The following is a 23,648-nucleotide window of genomic DNA, read 5'->3' on the forward strand; positions in this document are numbered from 1 at the left end:
GGGGAAAATGTTTAAAGAATGATGTTGGGGCTGGAGGAATGGCTCAGGTGGCAGATCGCCTGCCTAGCAAGCATGAGGACCTGAGTTCAGGAACCAGTACTGCAAAAAATAAAAAAATAAAGGATGATGTTAAAAGCTGATGCATTTGAAGTTATGTGTATGCAATATTTGTTTTTCCTTCTCTCCCTCAGCTGTCTTTCAACTTACCATTTTCACAACTCTAAAGCATACCAATTTTTTTGTCTTTGCAAAGGTGGTTTTGGCAAATGCTGAAAATTCTGAGTTTGTGAAAATAAAAACAGAATGACATCAAAATGCCCAGAGCCTGCCAGATCTCAGTGGAATCACTTTTTAAGGCAAACTGAAGAAAATCAAAAGTTCCTGTATCAGTGGAGTTCTAGGAGGCGATTTGGGAGGAGTAATGTATGAGAGTTCACTAGACTCTGGCAATGAAGTGAACGTTAAGGCTTCCAGGCCATGCTAAGTCTGCTCTGGGGAACAGAATATAGAACAAGGACCCCATCTAGTCCTCTGTGCCTAGGAATGGACTTAGGGAAAAATGTTTTCTGGTATTTCCTAAACCCTGAAGTTTATAACTCTGAGAGATGTGATAAGATGAAAGGAGATACGTAAAGACTTTATCAACAGAATAGATTTGGCTATTTGGTATGATTAATTTAAAAATGGAGGGTCAGCTCTCTGAAAGGGAGGGGTTATATTTTATTCTGGGAGACTGTCTTACTTGTAATGGATCTTGGCACCAACTCAGTTGACACTTGTTGATTTAAAAAAACACTTAAGTAGTGATTGTACTAAATATAGTTTCCTTCCTGAAGTTATATTAAAACTAAGTATTTTCTGCTTACATTTACTATTTTCTAGCTGATCACCTCAATTTATATGATGAAAAATGATGAGAGCTATGATCTTATTTTGTTTAGAATAAATCCATTTCATTTGAGATAGACCCCAAAGGGTTTGTCCTACATGACAATAAATGTACTATTTTTAAATTAAAGTTGGGCTGATCTCTAAAGAAAATGTTTTAAACAATTTTGTGACACCTATAAATACATTTAAAACTCTCCAGAGCCACGAAAGCCAATCCTATCAATACATTTTAGGGATACAGGGGTAACTGACTGTGATCACTATTTAAGTTTCTTTTTAGTCTAAGTCTTCCCACAATGTCTTGGTATTATGGAACACTTCATGACAAACATGTTTATCTATAACATTGTTTTAACAATCCCAAATAGCTAACGAGACTTAAAGTCACATATTCAATAATATAGTTTTGATGCTTCACAATAAAAAATGTTAAAAGTCTCATAACCCCCTTACATACTTTAAGTTCTCAGCAAACAAACAAAAGAAAAACACCCTGCCTCTGTTTATTAAGTATTTTATTAGGATTAAAAATAAATCCAATTTAGCAAAATAATTATTGGTATTCTTCAAAAAAACGTATGTTGCTTCAGAGACATTTTACAAGCTTCAATGATGTGTTTTATATACTGTAGGAAAATAAAACTCAACCTCAAGCATGTCCTGTGTTGGGTACAATGATAATCATTTTCTGGATCTATATGACCAATTTCCTCTTTTAAAAAGAAACATTTAAATCAACATCTATCGCTCCAATTTGAATAGTTAGAAGATGAGGCCCCACACTAGAGATAGCTCAAAAGCTAAAATATATTCTTGCAAAATGTCAAATATCTGCCTTTCAAATAAAATAACTTATGAACTCTGTGCTATACTGCAACCCAGGTATTATAATTACCTAATAGGTAATATTCTCTTCTAGAGTTTATAATTAGAACAGAGATGGGGAAATGTCAAAAAACCTAAAGATATCAAATGAGAATACAACTCCGAGTGTCTTGTTTTCATTACTGGTTCTGAGTAAGAGGCAATTTTTAGAACATGTGATTTCCACCTCCACCTTCCTTGGGGGAGAGGATACAAGCATTTTTAAAGGAGGAAACCCATGGACTGTTGGTGTATTGTATCGAGGAAGCCCTAAGAGATATTTTAATATGGCACAAAATATGATCTTATACACAGCAGTGGAACAAATTTTTTGGTGGAATTGTTTTGTTCTTTAGTACAGACACAGCTGGGTTTGCTCAGGTATGAATGCTGATCAAATGTGACCTCGGATATGTACAGGTGTAGATAGGAAGTCAGAATAAAGGAGAAGGGGTGCAATCTCACAGCATCTGGTTCTTTAGCATCAAGCAACACCTAATTTGGTCTTTACAGATCTAACTTGAGGGAGAAATAGTTTTTTGTTAGATGTATTTATTACAAGTGATTTGGAAGCTATCTCTAATTTACTTCCCCAAATGTTCCATTCTTTATTCCTATAAAATGTAGCTATTTACAGTTATCTGTGATCTGCTTCAGCAGGAAGAAAGACCATGTGTAAAATCCCTGGGAAATTGCTCAGAATGAACTTTATCTCAGGTCCTAGATACCTAGGTTTATCTTCGAGCCGCCACCATGTTTTCCTGTGCTGTGTGGAGACAAAGTCCTCAAATGTAACCTTATTAAAATAAGTTATTTATTTATTTATTTATCTGACTTGCAACAAACTAAAATCACTTTGGCCCAAAAGACAGAGGCTACTAACAGGTGACTTTAAATTTAGATATAAAACATCATTTCAGGTCTAGAAAAGTCTCAATTTCAGAGAAGTTATTATAGATTACTGGTAAAATCAGTTTTACTTCTATAAGTTGTTCAGAAATATATGACTAGGTAATAGAATGGTTAGCTGGTTTTACTGAAGAAACAGTAAATGCTTTGAAGTCATAAGAATAATGCAGAAACTGAGGCACTATAAAATGAAGTGTCCAAGTCAACTGTTTGAAGCTTGGACTACACCAAAGAAGCCTAGGGTCAAGTTCTTTCTCACTAGGAAAAGGAGTTTCATTGATTTCAGCGAGGACAGAATAGTGCTAACTGGATCAGTAACACATAAATATTGGGATGCCTGCACCTCTGTGCTCTGAATGTCTTAAGATTTAGCTGCTAAAAACAGTAAACTGACTGGACTAAATCAAGGGTGTAACTATGCTGTAGCATCTCAGGATTATATTGACAGTCTAATAGGAGAGACAACATTTCAAAAATCTCAGGAATAACCAAACAGGCAGTGTACAAATGGGCTATCTTTATGAAACATGTGTTGATTAACTACCTACTATGTGTCAGCCTCTCTTTTAGATGCAGAGATACAGATAAGATCCTTGCTCTCACGGAGCTACTTTGTGACATAGAATGGCATCTCACAGGCAGTAGTGGAAAAGTATGGGGATACTTGGAGGATGGATTAAAAGATGGAAAATCTTTAAATCTAGGTTGGGGGAAAACACTGATTTTGAGGATGATTGGATCCTGTGAACTGGGAAGTGGGAGGGGAAAATGACTTTAGTTGCAACCAGTTTTTCCTCTCTTAATGAGCTTATGTAAACTTGAGTTATAAAAATAAGGTTGTTACTTTCAGTAAATTAAGGGACAATTTAGGTGGCATTAATTTAATGAGTTTATTACCAAGTTCTTACTGAAATCAGTAAACATTTATTTTTTTAACCATTCCCAGAGATCGCTTGCTGCCATGTTAGTTATTCTGTTGGGCTGGGGAATGTTTAAAATGGTATGGCGAACAGAAGCATTCTACCAGTGCAACAAGAAAAAGTCCCTGCCTTCTAATTGTTAGAATTTCCTCCAGTGGCCAAGTAATTAATTGGTTCTCTGATTATGCTGTTTATTAAGTGTATTCTCTGCAAAGAGAATAAATTACAAGGTTATAAAGACCTCTAGGTCGCAATACAGTCAGGTTCAGTCTTGATATGGACCTGCAATTGTTCTTACAGAATGTCCAGTCTTATCCAAGGTCCCAATGGAGATCTTCAAGACAGTTTCCTTTTAGAAACTGACTCACTCTTGGGTGAATGTAGGAGCAGTTTCATGCTCTGAGAAACAGCAATGTTGCAACAGTCTCACCAGAGTCACTGAAGAGATTTGCTACCTGTTTCTTGAGAAGAGGGGTCTGTCCTGGCCATTATGCATTGAGATGGAAAAAAAAAAAGCCAAGTCTTTTCTTATTAAATTTTTGGAAAATACAAAAGCAATTTATTCCTTAGAGAAAAATTAGAAAGTGGAACTAACCGGAAGAGGAAAAAAAAATCATTCTCAAACCCACCAATCACTGAAATCAAATAAACATGTTGGTTAGTTATCTGTCCAGTCAATTCTGCTCTCTCCATACGTCATAGTTTTAAAAATGGGATCATACGGTAGGTTTTGTGATTTGTCTCTTTGTTCCCTTAATAACCTTAACATTGTTTCATGTCATCCTACGGTATTTCCTCATGACTGTAACTATGAGGAATAAAGTAGATAAATGATTTTATTCAATGGCATGGTAGGCAGAATTAAAAAAAATTGAATAGAACGCACAGCCCCCTCCACCCATGTCTAGTCTTTCCCGAAATCCCTAAGTGACCTCTGACCCGCAGGGTTTGTGCCTGCATGCAGAAATGTGTAGGTTCTCCTTGGGGGGGGGGGTCCCGCCAACCGCGTAGCCGCAGGACCTTAGAGTGCGCCACGGTCCTCGAGGCCGACCCACACCTCGCAACCTCCAAGACCCGGCCAGTGGTCCCTAGAAAGCACTCCGCTGACCCTATTCCCAAGACGCTGTGTCCCCCTTCCCCCAACCGCTCCCAATCCCTTTGCACAACAGAGCCCGTGTTCGGGGGAGCGCAGGGTCACTTCGCGCTCCTTCTCCCCGCTACAGCCTCGCCGGTGCATTGCCGCCGCTTGCCACGCTTCCCTACGCGGCGCCTTGGGGCAATGGCCCACGCGGCGGGTCGCGGGTGTCGGTGGCAGCGCAGCACGGGTGCCGAGCGGCGCCGGGGCCCACCGGAGCCGCGCCGTCCCCGAGTGATGACGCGCTTCCTGCCCTCCCGGCGCTCGCGGGCCGTGCGCTCGCGCTCACGCTCGCCCTCGGCTCTTGTTCCGCGCCGGGAGCCAGCGGCGGCGGCAGCGGCTGAAGGCGGCTGCGGGAGCGGAGCGGTCGCCGGGCGCGCGGGGGGGGGGGACGCCGGCTGCACTCCGGAGCAGGCGCTCTGCCATGACACAGTAAATGCATCCCCCGGTAAGGCGCACGGCTCACGCGGGCTTCCCTCCTCCTCCGGCTGCATGCACGCTGCATGAATTTCTCGTGGCTTTTCCCTCCCCTGTCCAGAAGGAAAATGTGGGTGGTTTTTTTCCTCCCTTTTGCATCTGGTAAGTGATGTCAGTGCAGAAAAAACCCCGCCAAGCTCCCAGATTTCAGGCTCTAGGAGAGCTTTTTGCAGGAAAATAAAAATAAATGGAAATGAATGCACCTGTCTGTTGCACATGGATGTTCCGCTGCACTCGACCTGGGCGCCGCGGTTTGCAAAGTCTCGCAGCCGGCGCCAGAGAGCGGATTCCCAGCCTTGGGCAGCTGGTCCCCTCCGGGACTCCCGCTGGGTTTCCGGTAACTGGGCTTTGAAAAGCGGCCCCGCCTGCATGGAGTGTCCCCTCGACCCTGGCCGGGCCCCCGCGCCAGGAGAGTTGGCGAGGGAGGATCGGCTTAATTCCAGCACTGGCCGCCTGGACTCCAGCGCCACTTTGCAAACAAGTCTCCAGCCGAGGCTCCCGGCAAAGACAGCCCGGGGGTGCAGAGCTCTTTCCTACTGCGGACTCTCAGACCTGCATCCCACGACTCCCCCTTTCTTGGCGATCTCGTCACCAGTAAAGTGCTGGCTACTGTGCGAGTGAGGACGCGCCCGGCTGAGAGCGAGGGCAGGGTTGGGACCCGGTGCGGTGGCCTCGCGCTGGCTGAGCCGCTCCCTCTCCTTCCTCGGCCCACGAGCTGAGGTTTCGCGCCCGTGGGGAGCGAGAGGGAACGTGGGATGGCATTTCGGGATCCCTGAGGGGCCCTAGGAACGACGTTGGAGGGCGCCATATTTTCGGTGGGTCTCAGCTGCAGAGGGGGAAGGGGCGCCCAGTTTCTGGGCCCCGGGTAGAGCGTGGCTCCTCGCCGTAAGGAAGGAGCGATTGTCGCTGGGAAAGTTTGCGCGCCCTGGCAGGCGCGGAGACGGCTGTCCCCGCAAGGACGCTGGAGCTGCAGCGCGTCGCCGGACCAGCCCGGCGGGGTTCGGGGCCGAGAGCTGCAGGTAGGGACCTAGTGCTTGGCTCGCCGCCGTCCGTGTCCCGCCGAGACGCGGCATTGGGGCTTCCAGGCGCAGGGAACACGCCCCTCTCCCCCGCGGCGACGGCCGCCCGAGCTCCGCTGGAGCCGTGCAATCAGCCGCGTCCCTCCGCCCCAAACAAGGCGCAGAGCGTGGCCGTGGCTCCGGGACGCGCGGGGCGCACAGCGGGACGCGGGAGCAAACTCCCTGCGGGACTGGAGGCGCCCAGGCTCGCTGATCCGGGTTGAAGGCCTGGCTTGTGTCGAGCAGCCTGAAGCCTTCCGTCGCCTCTGTGGCTGTGGCGGCAACAGTAGTAGCGCCCGCGGCTGCGTGCTGGGCTCTCACAGTGAAGCCAGCTGCTGGTGGCAAGGAAAGGGGGCGTTTCCAGAAGTTGGGGCTTCAAGTGACACATGGGTATACTTGCATTCTTGCTGCGGTGATGAGCCAGGATGAACTGGGGAAAGGAAGTTGGACCAGACCCTCCCTGGCTCGTGGTGAAAACCAGGAATCAGCTGAAGCGTTGGCGATGTCAAAGTCACTGAGACAGGAGGGTAGGGATGATGTCCTGGAGAAAGGGACCAAAGAGTATACATAAATTACAACTACCCTGGTGCCGTAAGTGCTACTTTTGCTTCTGATAAGTCCCTGGGTGTGTCCAGTTACTGCATTCGTTAGGTTGCACACTACCTTCTCTTCTCCAGAGACCGGAGATAGCGACTTCCTAGGAGTGGGCGAGTGGGGCATCTTTACTTTGGTTACACTGTTTACTTTTGCAGCTAAGTAGTGATTTGTGCTTTGTGAGGGGCCAGGGAGGGCGTGTTTGCTAATTTGTGATGCAGGAATGCGCCAACTTTTCTCCATAGCGTCTTAATGAAACTGTCACAGTATAAAGGTCGTGTCAGCACTTTGGGTCTTCATTATTGGGGCGTGGAAAGGACCGTAGAAACCTGGGGAGGGGGCTGTGTGCGGAGGAAGGGCCAAGGCTTTTACCTCTAAGATGTGCCTCTGATCTTAGACATGAGGCTGACTCGGCCTCATTAAGTATCTCCAGTGTAAATGTCCTCCATTGAGTTTCCAAGAGTGTATCTTCCTCCTTCATTGCTCATTTGGGACATCTGTGCAAAAACTGAGGCGGGATAGTGGGTGGGACAAGTGGCCTTGAGAGAGGAGGGATGCCTGCTTGAATGCTTTTTTTTCCTTTTTATTGAGCAGTAAAATAGTGGAGAACACCATGATAACGTTTCTCCAAAATTAGCATAGCTAGTTTAGGAGAGAAATTAGTTGCCGAAAGCCCCCATCGGTTTGTGAAGTTTCCAGTCTTAAAGGTGGTAATTGAATCACAGAAAACAGGTCCCTTCAGATTTGGGACTAAATGTCTTCTCTCTGCCTATTTCCACTTACCTAGGAAACACAAAAAAATTATCAGAGTATTTATTTCAGGAATTGATGTTGCACTTTTTCATTCAAAGGGGAAACAAATGTTTTTAAACTTGACCACCTTGAATGAGTTATTAGGTACTCAGTATGGGTGTGTTTTGAATTCATGTTTGGCTGACTTCACTTGTTCGGATTTTTGCAAACACCCTTCCGATCATTGCAGACACTGTTCCCTGGAGTATTTTAAAGTGAAGAAGTGTGTGTGTGTGTTTTGTTCCAGTTTCTTTTCTACCTCTTCATTATACTGATTCCTCCCACTCCCTCACCCCTTAACTCCCAAAGATGCTCTCAAGTGAAGTCAAGAATCCTTACAGGTGGTGAACAACATAATTTTCAAATGAACTAAGAAAAAAGCCTATGTACCTAAAAATGTGCTTATTCATTTTAGCATTGTGGTTTATAACTACATACATGCCACATATATTTTTGTGCATGTGCAAATATTATATAATACAAATAAAAGAGCTTTATTGCCAACCCTCCAATCTTCATTCCCAAGTTTCCTGCCTTAATATTTATCTATTTTTTCATGCTTCTTTTAACAAAATGTCATACACCGCTTTGTGGCCTCTTGCCTGATTCTTATAATCATAACTTAATGGCTTGATCAAAGTTTCTGCTTTTTTTTTTCTCTCTCTCCTATTAAGATCTTGTAACTTCAAAAGGTTAGAAAATGCCTGTGCGCTTTGGAAAGTTGCCTGTCAGTTTACCAGGCTGTGATGTGTGCTGTGATGTGTGTTGTGATGTGTGACATGTGCAGACTCTGGACGTATGTCTTTAACTTGGAATTGATGACATTATTACTCCAAAATTTTGAGTCATAATGTTTCTCTGAGATTTTGGGTGGTGTTTGACTAATACAGGAAGTACTAAAAAAGAGTTAAACAATTCAAAAAACCTTTTTATTGGTCACAAAAAAACTTTAAAGGCAAGAAGAAAAATATAATAAGCAGGTCAGAATTATAGCTTAACAAACCCAACTGGTGCCTTTTTAATTACAGTACTTCCCCCTAGAACTTTTTAATCCTATTGCTTTTATATTTAATAAGGAGGCTAGTTAAAACATAAGCCAAACAAAACTATTACAAAGAATGAGGATAAATGGTGGGTATAACCAGATGTTTTCCCTAAAGTTAAAAGAGTTAAGGAATCTGAACTCTGCCAAATTCTCCCGCTGCTTCTCTACCCTGCTCCCCACCAATAAGTAGGCGATTTTGAAAGGTAAGAAAGCTTGGAAGAGACAGGGACTAAATAGCCAAAAAGAATGGAAATGCTTAAGGTGGGCTTCTCCTCTAAGTTGGCCATCCCAACAACCTTTGGCTCCCTGGCAGGTGCCTTTTGACTGACAGCTGATGGACAAGACTCGGTACAAATGTTTTGGTTGTTAGCCTTTATTTCTTTGTTGCCCAGAGCTATGAAGTAGGACTAGGCCAATTTGCCACCCATTTCACAGTGGATTTTTAGGAGTCATTGCCAAAACCATGATTTTGTTTTTTTTTTACCCAACAATTTAATTTCAGCTAAACTAATGTTGTTCTGAAAATGTTGAACAAGTATTAAACGTTTGTAGTTCCTTTTTACTCTTCTAGCTGTGGTTTTAACAAACAGAATGCTCTGTGTCTGCCACTCACTTATTCAGCAAATATTCTTGAGGGTTTACAGTGACCCTCTGCTAGAACAACCCTTGCCCTCACCCCACACATGGTGTCCCTTGAGGATGATAGTCTTTTGTATTTTGTGTATCTAGTAGATTGAGGAGGAGGGGGGAGTGTGTGATTAAATGGCAAGTGAAGCAGAAAACAATGGGAAGATGAACCAGGCTTGTGAACTGCAGCCCTCTGAAGAAGAGATGCAATGATCAGTAAATAAGAAAAGGTCCTCAACCTCCCTCATGGTCAGAGATGCAAATTAAAAAACCGAGCTGTATTAGCCTTTTTCTGTACAATTGCCACACCTTGTGTAAATTTGGGAACATCCTGTTAGATGTGACTGGAGCAGTTCTCACACTGCTGGTGGCTGTGTGAATTGCTACAACCTTTAGGGAAAGGAGAGGGGTTCCATGATGCTTTGGAACCTGCATGCCATAGGCCATCAGTCCTACACTTAGAGCCCTGATTTATAGAAGTAAAAAATATTGGCATGTAAGGATATATGTGTGAAGATTTTTTTCCCCGTGGGGATTGATTCCAGTGCCTTGCACATGCTGGGTAAGTGCTTTACCACTGAGCTGCACCCCCTGTTTATTGTAGGATACTACAATAAATAATTTAGAAGCAACATGAATGCCTATCATAGGATGACCAAGATGGGGTTCATGCATACTGTGGATTATTTTGTGAGAGTTTTTCATGGTATGTGAAAAAATACGGGAAATAAAAGCTAGTTGTGAAGTAGTATATGTAGTATGACCTAACTTTTGACTTGAAGAAGCCCTATTCGTATGACTTTGGAGAAAGATGTATAAGGGTACAAAACTCAATATTGTTTAAACTTGGCAGTGGGGAGGAGGAGGTAATTAGCCTTTTCCACATACATCTCAATTGGTGGACTTGTTCTTACACGCAGGCTTTTCTTTATGAAAAGTTTTTAAAAATTATTCCATTAATGAAGAGGAAACTCACCAGAAACCATTCTGGAAACAAAGACTGGGAAACAATCCTGCCTGTTCACCCTAAAGCCTCTGACAATAATCTCTCATGACTCTGGAAATGTCCAGTTAATTATGATCTAAAATTCTGAGATTTCCCAACTTTTCATAGAGTAAATATCCTCAATGCAAAGGACAGCTTGAGGAAAAGTGTTTTCCCCTGGCCCCAGGACAGCACTTACTCAACTTCTCGTTGGCCTTGACTTTCTCTGATTGGGGTGAGGGAAGGCCAGTGGTGGCCTGGTGGGTAGGGCTTCTGGCTGTTGAGGAGTCTTCCTAGACAGCAGCAGACCACCTCAAACTTGGTCTTTTCTTCTGAGGCCCAGAGAGGTGCTGCTTGATTGCTGTATTGGTACTTAAACCCCAGTTTCTTTCCACTCTGTCTGCTAAGCTAATAGCACCTTCTGTATCATTGTCACCCTGCTTCCTCATGGGAGCTCTCAGATCTTGTTAGAATTGATGAGTTCTTAGCAGTTACAGCTCAATTTAACTCTGAAAATCAGTAGACCCTCCACCACATTTTAAAAAGTATATACCATGAGATCCTGTGGGTCCTGGTGGGATTGGAAGAATCTCAACCCCCCCGGGAAGCCCTGACTGCAGTTTGAAAAATGCTTGAGATTAGGCTGCTGGTTCTCAAACTACAATGTATCAGAATCAAGGCCAGGTTCAATGGCTCATGCCTTTAATCTCACCTATTCAGGAAGTGGAGATAGGGAGGATCAAGGTTCAAGGCAAAAAGTTAACAAGATATCATCTCAACAACAAGCCGGGCATGGTGTTCCTTATCTTTTATACCAGATACTTGAGAGGCATAGATGGAAGGATCAGTCTGAGGCTGGCCCTTGGCTCAAACTAAGAGACTCTATCTGAAAAATAACCTAAAGTTAAAAAAGAGCTGGTGGCATGGCTTAAATGGTAGAGTGGTGCAAACAAAGCCCTGAGATAGATAGATAGATAGATAGATAATATCAGAATTTTAAAACCCAGGTGTGTCTTTTAAAACCCAGAGGTCTAGGGCTGAGGTGCAATGTGATAGTTAGCATCTTCACAAATTTCCAGGTGAGGCTCATCTTGCTGGGTAGCAGTTTGACCATCCCTGCTTCAGCAACACCAACTGCCTCTGTTTTGTAGAACTCATGCTCTTCCATGTTTGGGTGAAAGAATATCAATCAAGGCAAGTTAACTTGGTTTTACTAATTTCACCAAGCTGGAAAACAAATATTTGACTATTTGTCTTTATCTATTGTAGGTTGGGGAATTTAGTGATGTTTTATTGCTAGGGGTGTATGTGTGTGTATGTATGTGTGTGTTTAGTCTATAGGGGAGGTCAGAGTTTGTGGCTGTTGTTTTGAATATTTTGTATGGATTCTCATGGGGAATGAGAAAGGGCTTTAGAAATTCTGATTCCTGAGTTGGGGTCATGGCTCCAGAGGTAGAGTGCCTGCCTAGCAAGCAACAGACCCTGGGTTCACTTCTCAGAACCACAAAACCAAAAACACTGATTCATTTTTGTTTCCTCCGGGTGCTGTAATACTTGGCAAAGTTTGTGAGACCCCCATTTCAAAACAACCAGAGCAAAATGGAGATGTGGCTCAAGCAGTAAAGCACCTATTCCTTAAGTGGGAGGTCCCAAGTTTAAATCCAGTCTCATCCAAAAAAAAAAAAAGTTGGCTACATGTGCGGGATGGTGAGAATAAAATGGTCACCATCTGTAAGTGGGGTTTAAATTGTGTTATAATGTCAATATTGGTTCAGGGTTTGGAGGAAATGAAATCCAAGAGGCATTAGTCTCAATAGTGTTTATTGTAGTCACCAAAGGGGTTATGTTTCTAACGCTGCTTATCAGTGACACTTGAGTGGCTTGGCTGTTCTCTGGGACCCCTACTTGTCTACAAGTCCTTGATAGATTTGGATGATCCAATGCTTAAGCAGAGGGTTCCCGAAGAGACTTCCCTTCTCACTGTCCTCTGGTTCTAATGTTCTTTAGGAGAGGTGTACCTGTTTGCAGCCACTTAATTTTAGAACCCTTTATTCTCTTCTAGTGATTTGACATGTAAGTTAGATGCAAAACAAAATTGGTAGTGATGATGAGGCTCAAAAGAGAAAGGCAGGGCTGGGCATAGTGGCTCATGCCTATAATCTCAACTTCTTGGGAGGTGGAGGTATGAGGCCAGCCCTGGGCAAAAACTCAACTGTATCCAAAAAATACCAAAAGCAAAAAATGGCTGGAAGCATGGCTCAAGTGGTACAGCACCTGTCTAGCAAGACTGAGGCCCTAACTTTGATCTCCAGTACTTGAAGGAAAAAAAAACCCAAACTGGAGGGAAATTTTCATGAGGAGGATCATGTATAAGCAGGGCTTTGTAGGATGGGTTTATTCTACTGTGTTCTCTGACATGGCTGCATGGTGGACACAACTGGTAGTTCGTATACAATGGGCCCGGGCATGGCTGTGTTAGTTCTCCAGTCGTTCTAATGTGTAGTCTGGGTAGAGGACCACTCAGCTCTAGTCCTCTGGAGACCTTGCCTTAGTCTTTGACTGTTCTACTATTTGGTCCACAGTTCCTCCTCCCATCAGTGTTTTTGATGACTTGAACGTCTATGTAAATGGCCACACAACTCTCCGATATCTTTCCTTTTACTGGACTTCATCCATCCCTTCTGCAGTTATTTCCAGACTACTGGATCTTAGTAACTTTGCCACAGAGGTATTTCGCATGTTTATATCTGGAGATGTTTTGGCTCTTACGATTTGGGGGTGGGGTAAGAAGAGGTGCTATTGGCATCAAGAGAGGCCAAGAATGCCGCTGCATCATACAATGGACAGGACACTCCCACAGCAGAGAATCATGTGGTCCAGGATGTCAGTAGGGCCAGTACTGAGAAACCTGGTCCTTGAAGCTTTCCCTAATTTCAAGGCACAGGAAAAATATGTCTTATGTGATAACCCAACACACACACACAGCTGAAACAAGTTTTACACAACAGAATGTGCCCTGATGAGGCATAGTCATTCTCATGCTTTTTATTATTCATTTTTAAAAAAAAGATGTTTGTTATGATCCACTAAGTTAATTGCAACCATCAGGTTGTAGACCTTAATACCAATTCCTGCACCTCCACCAAAATCCTCAAGGCATCCCAGTCTGACCCTGACCTTTTCTCTTTCATCTGACTCCTTCTAGCACTTAGTTCTTCCCAGCCTTCACCCTATAAGCCCTCTGACCCTGTGGCCCTTCCATTTTCAGTGGTTCTCACCTTCATCTTGTCCCCATGTCCCTATATGCAGCTAAGGTTCCCTCATACCCTTAACTGTCCTTGCCCTCTCTCCACCTCACTTTCCTGAGAACCCACACCTGCTCTAGCCCCAACTTGGCTGGGGAAAGCATGCAGCTATGTGTATTGTCTTGCTTTTGATTTGTGACAATAAACCTCAGGGGTACTCTTCACACTGCTGAGTCCACTGTTCTTGTATAGCCTCACATCACTCTCAAGTGATAATGTGGCTTGTTAAACTGGTGAGAGGTACAGTTACATACCAGTCTCACCTTCCTGTACTGCATCTACTAACCGACCCGCCCCTGCAACTTCATATGCCCTTGATCTTGCTCTCTTGGCTGTCACTCATGCAGGTATGAACTTTCCCTTCTGCATCTTCACTGTCCCTCTTTGATGGATAGTCCCCTTATCTCAGGGAACAAGACAGCAGTAAGCAGCAATAGAAGCCTCTGACTGTATGTCCTAGTCCACTGTTCTCCAAATCCTCTGTTCTCCCTTCTTAGTAAATACTTTTGAAAGAGTTGTCATACTTTGTGCCATTCATTTGCTCCTAACTCATTCTTTCTTGAGCCCACTCCACTCTAGGTTTTGCCCCACCCTTTCACTATAACCTTTCTTAAGGTATCAGCAGCATCCAAATGGCTAAGACCAAGGGCAAACTCTTAGTCACCTTCTGCAGCCTCTGCACAACAGCTTGTTGCCTGCTCTTTGGGACACTCTCCTTACTTGGTTCTCTTTCTACCCCAGGCTGCTCCAACTCCAGCTCTTTTGCTAGACCTTGGCTTTCTATATTCTGAAAGATGGAGCCGCCCTGTCACACACTACCGCATTTAGGAGTCTGCTGCAGTCTCAGCACTTGAGAGGTCATGCTGACATCCCTTGGCCCCACCACCAAGCCTCTTCCTTTCTCACTTTCATGTCACTTGTCATTCTATGTTATTACATATATGATTCATAATTATCCATCTCAGGGCACTTAGCATATAAGCTCCAGAAGAGAAATCACTTCTGCCTCTTGATTCCAAGTTCATAGAACAATGCCTGGCACACAGTAAGTACTCAACAAAAAAACTTTAATGAAGAATTGATGAAAGAGTCTTTCTGGTTACAGAAGTTAGCCTTGAATGAAGAGTAATACATCTTTCCCAGATTTGAGCCAGGAAGAGCATACCATTGAGATGGAAAAGGAGTGTCTCATGGGGCAATATTTTTAGGTCAGGGGCTAAGAATTGGGGGCTCAAGTATTGAATGAATGAGCATGTCCTTGTTAAATACTACATGTTGACTGATAGGAGACACCTGTGGGGGAAAGCTAGCTGGAGACAAATGGTTGCCTCTCATGTTTATCTCTGAAGAGGGGCACTTAAGCAGTCTTCTTGGGGTAACTTTTGTCACTGAGTTGAAGATGATAAATTGACTTGTCTGAAGTGTTTGTCGTTGACCTTAATGTTCTGGTGAATCACTCATCCCCAGAGTCCACTTGACCACAGGGAGAGACATTTCTGTCCCCTTCTTACAAGCTTGTCTCATTGAGGAGTGAATTCCTGCAGATGGGTGGCTGTTCCGTGGTTCCTCCCACCACTGCTTGCTTAGGCATCCATATTAGAGCGTCCCAAAGCCTGGTGTGTTTAAATGAAGATTCCTCTGTTCAATTTCTGCTTGCATTGCCTTAAGGCTGCCCATTTAATAACTTGGCACGTGCTTCAAGGACCTATTTTATTTGAGTGACACTGTTTTCCAAATGTGACCTGAGGTCACACATGGCAAGTCCTCGAAGGGGAACGTAGATTATTCCTGGGGTTGAGAGATTACATGGAAGCCACTTTAAGAGGCTTAATTTTCTCCTTGAAGGGCTCTCTACTAGCCTGACACTTGTCACTCCCTCCCACATGGGGTTAAAGGAGCTTCCCTGTGGGTAAGATGTCAGCCAGGGAAACCAGGGGTATAGCCAAAAAGCAGTTGGGTTTAGTACCAAAGAAGAAAAAGCAGATGTCTTTTGGAACATCTTAGTATGATCTGAGGGAAGCTTATTATTATTATTATCATTATCATTATTAGAGAAGGGAAAGCCTGAATGGTTCTATGATGGTCTTTACTTTGACAAGAAAAGAAGTAAGTCCCAGAAAGGTGTGGCACCTGGCTGAGCTGGCTCTGAAATCCACTTTGCTGACCACTGCCAGCTACTTTCATCTTTTCTTGGGCCATGCTGTTGCACCTGGGCTCACTAGGGAAGCTTGTTAAACAGGCTGGTTCCTAAACTCCACTGGACTCATTGAACTGAATCTGAAAGGGGGCTGCCCATCGAGCAGCTCTAGAAGACCTGCCTAAGAAGGAGGTAAAGGCAGCCAGAGGACTGGGGACAGCCCCCCTGCAGGGCATGGGTTACTGGCCTTATACACTGGGCAGACAACCTTCTTTGGGATACAGATCCCCTTTCCATGGGGTCACAGTTTGCTCCTGTCTGTCCTATACCCTGTCTTGTTACTAAGTAAGACTCTGGAGGGCTCCAATTTTATGCATCTAGAAAGGGCTTTTTATTTTCTTTGGGGAAATTTAATTTTTCTGGCAGTTTTCCAATGTGTTTTGTACTACTTATGTGAGAAAGCTGCATTCAGTTTGGGGAAATCGCCTCCTCCCATGCTTTTCTTTCTAGGGTCACTGGGTGAGTGCTGAGAGTGGCTGGGTAGGGTCTGGATATAACCAGCTCTCAGGCAAGTCAGTGGGCTGCCAGCGGCTGACTGTGAGTGCTGCGCTGACAGAAGGAGCTGACTGGGCAGGGTTGAACTGATGGTGGCAAAGACTGGTGGGTCATTTGGTGGGTCATCATCAGTGGTGAACTTGGGGATGCTTGTGTGCTCTCGTCTTGTGACAGTCACTTGAGGCTGCACAGGGGAGCCTGCAGATGCCTTGTGCCCCCAGCTCCCTTCTGCTGACCCTTGGATGTACCTCCTAAGGCATTTATTTCTGTGCAGCTTTATGAGAGCACCTGGCGAAGATGCTAGAACAAGCTAAGGGTGGCCATCTGTCCCTCTCTAAGGGAGCAGAAGAAGGGTACTTCCTCTTGATTTGATACAAGCCATAACAAAATTCCACACAAAGTCCCAAATTCAAACCCAAGGACTGCCAGCCCCTCTCCCCCAAGCAAAAAACCCAAACAACCCACACACACAAATTTGGGAGTGGCTGTGAAATACTTGTGACTTGGAAACTGGGCTGACAACCAAGGAATCTGTATCTTTTTGGTTTCTCCTGGGGATTTTGATATATGTAGCATTGTAAGATTGCACTCCACCACCACATTTTCATTGGGTTTTTGCCAGCTGGCTTGTAGGGCAGGCTCTAGGGGGCATCATAGAAAGTTGTTTACTGGAATGAGGGGGACATTCCAAATTTTAGCGCAAAAGGGGTCCTGCTTCTTAAACAGTTCTCTTGCCACTGTACTGATGGGCAGGGGCTGATGGCTGCCTGGGCTGTGCAAATAGAAATTCCAGGCTCAGCAAATGGAAAAAATAAATCAGGTTTGCACTCTCTGTGTGACAGAGATGTATCTTGCACCACAGTGGGATGAAGATGGGAGATAAGTCAAGAAGGTGCAGTCACAAATAAACACTGCGTGCTTTGTCAAAGCCGAAATAAAACAGCAAGAGGACAGGGCAAGAAAAACTAGTGATTATTAAGTGTTTATTGTTATAAAATATATTTGTGTTAACTAAAATGAGTTGGAGCATGCACAGAGCCAAAGAATCACCTGGAAAAAAACCATGGATGCTTGGGCCCTACCCCCAGACATTTTCTTTCAGCAGGTCTAAGGTGGTACCCAAAAAATCTGAGCTGCTGGTCCAGAGACCACACTTAGAGCAGGCAACCCAGTATTGTAGTGAAATATTGTCATTGTGTAGCTCATCTTGTTGGTATTAAAATGATAGTCTCTCTGAAGAACAAAAATATTTCTAAAACTTGGTCATGAACCTATAGGTTATAACCCACACTCAGCATCTTAACCTTAGTGGTTATGTAGCAGGATCCACGATCTCTTTGCTAGGAATGTGTTTCTTGGAGTGCAGTCCTTGGATGGTGACCAACATTTTAGCTGTAGCTGCCCAATACCCAGCGGTTCTAATTTTGTAGGTCTTTGGGATGAGGCAAGAATTTGTGCTTTTCATGATCAGAAGATTCTTGGGTTTACTGGTTTGAATGTTGCTGAACTAGGACTTGACACCAACTTTCCACAAGAAGCCAGTCACACGATGGGGCTATGAACATGGTTCCATTGTTTATAGCAGTGTTCGGTCCCATTTTCTGGCTTGTGATGCTGTTGGTCTAGTCTAAAGCTACTGGTAGTAGCTGAAGTACTGGAGTAATTTTCAGATGGTTAGCTCTCTCTGTGAATCGTCACTCTCTGTCCCATTTTGCATAAGCCCATGTAATTCATTTTAAGATAAGTCTTAAGAAGTTACGTTCTTTGTCTAGGTAAATTACTGTGGAGTATTGATAGTAAGTGAACTATATTAAAGATTTCTGGAGTTAATTCAAGAAGGCTTTGTGGTTTTAAACTGCACAGGTGGTTATGAATGACCTTTGATAGAAGTGTCTGTATATAAAGAATATATCCTAATAAAAATTTATAATAAAAAGAAATATGTTCGTATTCTTGGGCTCTGTGTGCATATTAAAAAAAAAAAAACAAAGCTGGTAAATGCTTGCATATGGGAGGGAGTAAGCAGGAGGAGGGACTCTTTATGAAGAGTAAGGGAGATTCAGTTTTCTTGACCAGCAAAATAGCTCTTGGTAATTTGTGTTTCATGTATGTTTTATAAATCGATTCCCCCCTTGGAGATGAGATTCTCAGTCCTATGTTCTTCCTTCTCGCAGAAGGGAGACCTTCACTTTCAGGAAGGGGAGCCAAAATTAATTGTGTCACTGGGTCATAGATGCCCTGTTACTCTATATAGTTATTCTCAAAAAGTTAGAGAAAACCACTTAAAAACCTGCAGAAGGGTTGCAGGTCTATCATATGTGCCTGTCACAAGTGATAGACCTGTATCCCTAAACCCTTTTTGAAGCCAGGTAGTGCTCAGTGGGCGAGGGGAGTGAGATTGGTGCAGGGCTGCTGAGGAACGCACTTGGCCTCTCACCCAGCCTTCTACCATTTTCTTCTTAGCTCCACATGTGGTGCATAGTGAGAGTTCACAAGGTCTTGAGGGCTGGATTAAAGCATTGTATTGATGCAGAAGCTGAGTTGGGAAAAGGCCAAGTGGTTTGTCTAAATGTGACAGTAAAGTGGCAGAGGTGAAGAAGAGTCCTTCAGGTCTTCTGACTCCAGGCCAGTTGCATTTCCTGTGCATTCTTCACCTCATGTCTTGTAATTCCGTATTTTGTACGTCTGGAGTCTTAAACCACAGTACCCCTGTATGCTTGTTGTGGTTTAGAGGAGCTCTGGCTTTGGAGTCATTAATCAACTTGGCGAATATGTCTGGGTGTTTACTAAATGTATGGGGAACACAACCTGCAAGAAAACAGATGGGGACCCTGCCCTCATGGATGCACAGTCTAAGTGTTGCAAGGGGTCACACATGCATGCAGTGACCACCATGTATAGTATGACTTTGGGCAAGTCACTTACCCTCTGTAAGCCTTAGTGTGCACATCAGTAAAATGGGTACAGCATCTCGGTTTCATGAAGTTGTTGCAAGGATTCAATAGATGATGACTATAGCTCAGACTGCATGCTTCTGAGCATATGGTAATTGTCTGTGATTTCTCAGAGTGAGCAAGTGGAGGCATGTTTTTTGCTCCTGTGCTGCATTGGCCATTGTAGACAACCTCAGGACAGAAGTTTGATATGTTTTTTTCCTTGATTGTTTTGGGTTGTGTTAAGAACAGTGGGGAGATGTATTCAAGGGCAGTGTTTTGCTCTTTAATGAGGTTGAGGTTGGAGTAGAGCTTTCCAGTCACAGTGCTGAGTCATGGTTGCAGGTCAGCTGAAATAGTGAGGGCACCAAACAGCCCCATCCCTAGGCTCTAAATAGGACCATTTTCCAGAGGTGTTAGGACTTGGAAATGTGCCTGTTCTCTACAGGGCCCCAGGAACAAAAGCAATCAATGAGATTTTAGGTTAACTGAACATAACAATGGAAACCAGGCCTGGGCACCTACTAACTGTGTGGAAGCTTTAAATGAGGGATATGGAGGAACCAGCCGTTTCTCAAATTCTGCTGGTTATATGATTTACCTGAGCACTCCTTAGGTTTACTGCCCACCAGGCTTACCCTGGTGCAGTTCACTGTTACCCCGTGTGATTCTTAGCAGGGACATTTGGGAAATGCTGAATTAGATTATAAATCCTTGCTATTTAAGACTGACAGTGCCTGGCACCATCTGCATCACCTGGGGACTTGTTGGAAATGCAGTCTCAGGTTCACTCAGATCCACACACTCAGGAGCTGCCATTTCATCAGAACCTGAGGTGGATGTGTGTGCATAGTAAATTAGGGGACAGATTTGCCTAGAGGGCAGGGACACCTGTCAACAGTTCAGACTGGGGAGTTGGTGGATGCAAGGTCTGATCACCACTTCCAAGGTCCTGGAGGGGATGGGAGGCCAGGGTTTGAGCTTAAGGTTCTAGTTGCAAATTGAGTGCTCTGCTCTATTCTTTAACTCTGAGGATCCATCTCCATCTCCAGCTCTGGTGGCAAGGCCCTCACTGCCTTCCTGTTAATGTGGCTCTTGAAAGGATGATGCCTGGGGACAGGGGAGCATGTTGCTCTGCATGGCTGGGACCACCCAAGTGTGCCACAATTCTTGGCATCCGTTAGCTGTCAGGACACAGTCTCACTGTCCCTGGGAGAAGTAGAAGTCAGAGAGTCTGAGTTCTTGGAGACCGGTGGGGGCTTGCATCATACTAGTGGTAGGTCCTGAGAAAAGGACAGGATTAAGCAGAGTTCAGTTTTTCTAATGCTCCTCCAGGCTCTTAAATCCTCCTTTTCCAAGCACAACATCAGAGAAATTACCCTGTGAAGCCCTTGCCAAATGGCTGGAAATAAGTGTCCTTGCACATTTCCGAAAAGACAATTAGAAGCTTATTTGAGGAACTGAAGGCCTGCTGTGCCAGACATTAGCCAGAGAGAGCTCGGTGCCAATTTGGGAAACTCTCCTGAGGGCTTTTTCTCTTCCCAGCCCCTGCTCAGAGAGGCTGAGCGAGGCAAATGGAGAGCCCGACAGGCTGGGGAGAGTGGAGGACAGGGAGGAAGAGAAAAGAGAGTGTGTGCAACAGAGATGATGCCCTCTGTCCTCTAAGGAGAATTGAAATTTGCAGATAAAATCAAGGGGAAAAGGGAAGGTCATTATAAATTTATCAACGGTTGAATCATATTACTAGTTAGCCTGTTGTTCTGGCCTAGAAGACGTTTGGAAAACTGAGCCCTAGCTAAGGTACAGTTCTGCCCAAGGTCACACTTTGGGTTAGGGACAAGGCCTGATCACAATCCAAGGACCTTAACCAGTCCCCTATGCTGTCCCTTGTGCTCTGCTGCCTTCTGTCTGGGATGGAAGATGCTAAGAATGTAAAATGACAGTGATTGGATCCAGATGTGCTGGCCCGACCCCCATGTTAAAGCTAACATAGTGAATTAAAAAAAAATGAAGTAGAATATTTTAATCTGCTGGTTTTATTTCCTTGTCCACCTTATGTGTGCAAGGGATGAAGGTCAGAAAAGAAAAATCACAAACCCCATAAATATCCCCATTGATGGGGATGCTACTCCAGGCTGTCTCTCTTGACTTCAGGGCCTAGGTAGAGTGACCTGAGGGACACAGTACTGGGAGAATCTCTGCACTGGAAGTGAAAGAATATTTATGGTCATTGTCTGGGAAGGATTTATATGTTATTGCCAAGGTCCGTGGGGACAGGTGCTGATCAAGTTTTTAAAATTAAAATTTAGGAAGGCTGAAATAAATAGTTCTTTTAGCTTGAACAAGGGATCCAAAGGGCTGCAATGCAGAGCCAGAGGACACAGCAATTTTTGTGTTGCCAGATTGCTTGTATGGAAAAATCTAAAGCCTGTAATAACTTTGCCACACAGTTTAGCAATAGATTGAACACTATTAAACATGGCTTAATGTATATGTTCATTTTGTTTTTGTGCACTAGATGGAGTTGGGTTTTTTTGGTAGTACTGGGGTTTGAACTTCGGGCTTGCTAGGCAGGCATTCCAGCTCTTGAGCCACTCGCCATCCCTTTTCTTTTGTGTTGGATAATTTTGACATAGGGTCTCACAAACTATTTGCCTAGGCCGGCCTTGAATTGTGATCCTCCTGATCTTTGCCTCTCGAGAAGCTAGGATTAGAAGCGTCAGCCACTGGCATCCAGCTAGATTGAGTTTTAAGGGCAGGAACCAAGACCTTCATTTCTTTGGTGACCCAAGGGCATGTTGTTAAATGATTAGAGCACCCAGTTGCAGGGGTCAGGGAACACTGCCTTAGGAAGCTGGACTTGAGGTAGAGGTCAAGTGCACTGAATTTGCACTTGTCCTTTCATGTGGTGTTGGCTCTGTCCACCAGGCCACCAAAACTTCTTCTCAGTCATAAGTCATATCAGTTGAACTCAATAAAGTATTAGCAACATATATAATTTATTGGAAAATTAAATCCTTTTAGTCAGTCTACTATCTGAGGGGGTCTGCATCCTTGGATTTAACCAACTACAAGTTGAAAGTGTTAGGGAAGAATTGCACCTGTGCTGAACACATACAGAATGTTTCTTGTCCTTCTTCCCTAAATATTACAGTATAACAACAATTTACGTAACATTTATATTCTGTTAGGTAGTGTAAGTAACCTAGGATGATCTAAAGTATACAAGAGAATGTGCATAGGGTTTATGCAAATACTATGCCATTTTATATAAGGGACTTGGGCACCCACAGATTTTGATATCTGCTGGGGGTCCTGGAATCAATCATCTTAGGATACAGAGGGTCAACTGTATAGTAGAAGCAAGTCATTAGAGGTAGTCAGCAGTGTCAGAAGGTTTTTTTTTTTTTTTTTTTGTGGTACTTGGGTTTGAATTCAGGGCCTTGTGCTTGCTAGGCAGGTGCTCTGCCACTTGAGCCACCCCCCCCACCACCAGCCCTTTGTTGCTTTAGTTATTTTTCTAGGTAGGCGGTAGGCTCTCTCATGTTTGCCTGTGGCTGGCCTCAGACCATGATTCCTCCTACCCATGCTGGGATTACAGGTGAATGCCTGGCTTATTGATTGAGATTGGGGATGAGGGGGTCTTACTAACTTTTTCACCCAGGCTGGCCTCAAACCTCAAGCCTCCTGATTTCTGCCTCTTGAGCAGCTGGGATTGTAGGCATGAGCCACTGTGCCCAGCACAGGGGTTTAATTTGACTTGAAAATGATGTATGTAGGTGTTTTGTTTTTGGCAGGGGGAACATCATGCTTTGGTTTTAGTAAAGGAACACCTCATCCCAGGCAAATTGGATTTGAGAACGGTGGGCTTGTACTTGCTACTCAAGCCAGTAGCAGTAAGGGTCTTTTGTTTGCTTGGTAACCAAGGTGTTATGTTCAGCAGGCTCCAAGTGTGCTTGCAGGACCAGCATCGTATGGACTTTATGCCAATGCAGATTTTCCATCTGTATCTCCAAACTATGAACTCCGAGTGGGCTGTGGCACCTGTGTTTTCACAGGTTTCCTTGGGTGTTGTGCTGCACAGCAAGAGTAAAGCACCTCTGTTGTGCATTACTTAGCAGCCGAAGCTGTTGGACAGGCAATCTTGTGGGTCGTTTCCCAAAGCATTGCATGTTGGGCTGGTTTCTTGTTCTGGCAACACAGGTCGAGTCAATGGGGTAAGTAGAGGTGGATTTCCATTAGTGCGCACTGGTAATTGACAGGCCTGGGGTCTAGATGAATAGGACATGAAGCCCACCTCAGACTCTGCCCTGCCCAAAGAAGCTGGGGTATGGAGTTGAGGAGTACATTTAAGAATATTCTCCTCGAGCATGTCTTTGACAGGCCTGTTCCCATCAGGAATAGACAGAGATGGACCACTC

At 44.3% G+C, this 23,648-nt stretch overlaps 1 protein-coding gene across 5 annotated transcripts in view; it reads left to right on the forward strand.

Moving 5' to 3' along the window:
- The first annotated feature begins 5,024 nt into the window (after positions 1-5,024).
- Positions 5,025-23,648, forward strand: part of Tln2 (talin 2) — a 409,346-nt gene continuing 390,722 nt past the window's right edge. For 2 of the 5 annotated variants that reach the window (XM_074066110.1, XM_074066111.1), the window contains exon 1: positions 5,039-5,167. The gene's annotated coding sequence lies outside the window, so the exon portion shown is untranslated. Of the gene's footprint in view, positions 5,168-23,648 lie in introns of all 5 variants that reach the window. The other 3 variants (XM_074066109.1, XM_074066113.1, XM_074066115.1) reach the window with 3 other exon arrangements.

This window comes from Castor canadensis, chromosome 2 (assembly GCF_047511655.1).
Source record: "Castor canadensis chromosome 2, mCasCan1.hap1v2, whole genome shotgun sequence".
NCBI lineage: Eukaryota > Metazoa > Chordata > Mammalia > Rodentia > Castoridae > Castor > Castor canadensis.